The sequence below is a fragment of the Sinohyriopsis cumingii genome, chromosome 7, assembly GCF_028554795.1.
Source record: "Sinohyriopsis cumingii isolate HCF-2022 chromosome 7, ASM2855479v2, whole genome shotgun sequence".
NCBI lineage: Eukaryota > Metazoa > Mollusca > Bivalvia > Unionida > Unionidae > Sinohyriopsis > Sinohyriopsis cumingii.
The window spans coordinates 16,394,230-16,394,826 of NC_142967.1; positions in this window are offsets into that span (position 1 = coordinate 16,394,230).

Consider the following 597-nt stretch of genomic DNA (forward strand, 5'->3'; position numbering starts at 1 on the left):
TTATTATTATTATTATTATTATTATTATGTACACTTTGTATAGTTTGATGCAGATATGTTTTAGTTGATGCCAATTCTTATCTTGGAAACCAGTAGTATAATGCTGAGAAAGTTCTGCTGAACATCCATCCGAGTTACTCGTACTTTTTGTAATTGATTTTTGAAATTGTTCTAAATAAAACTCCAAAGAGCCAAAACCTCCCCCGTCCCCAATAATACGCTCAACCTACAGTATCGAACTTGTTAAAGTGATATACTATCAGTTGTTTTAGAACATTTAAAGAAAAACATATTGTCAAATATATACATATTTTTAGTTTAATTGGGCTCTGTTTTAATTTATGAATTTCTTTACATGGCTTACTAGTTTTTGTGTCAACTCTTGTTAGTAGCTTATTTCGACCTTGTTATTTTGATCAAAATTTAAAATTATAAACGACAGACATCTACAATAGTGTACTAAAATAGTTAAAAAGTGTACATTATATGTATATATGTATGCATGCATGTACGTATGTATGTATGTATGTATGTATGTATGTATGTGTAGGATTTATTTCAGCTATATTGTGCCCTTTGAATGAAAGTTACGTTTAA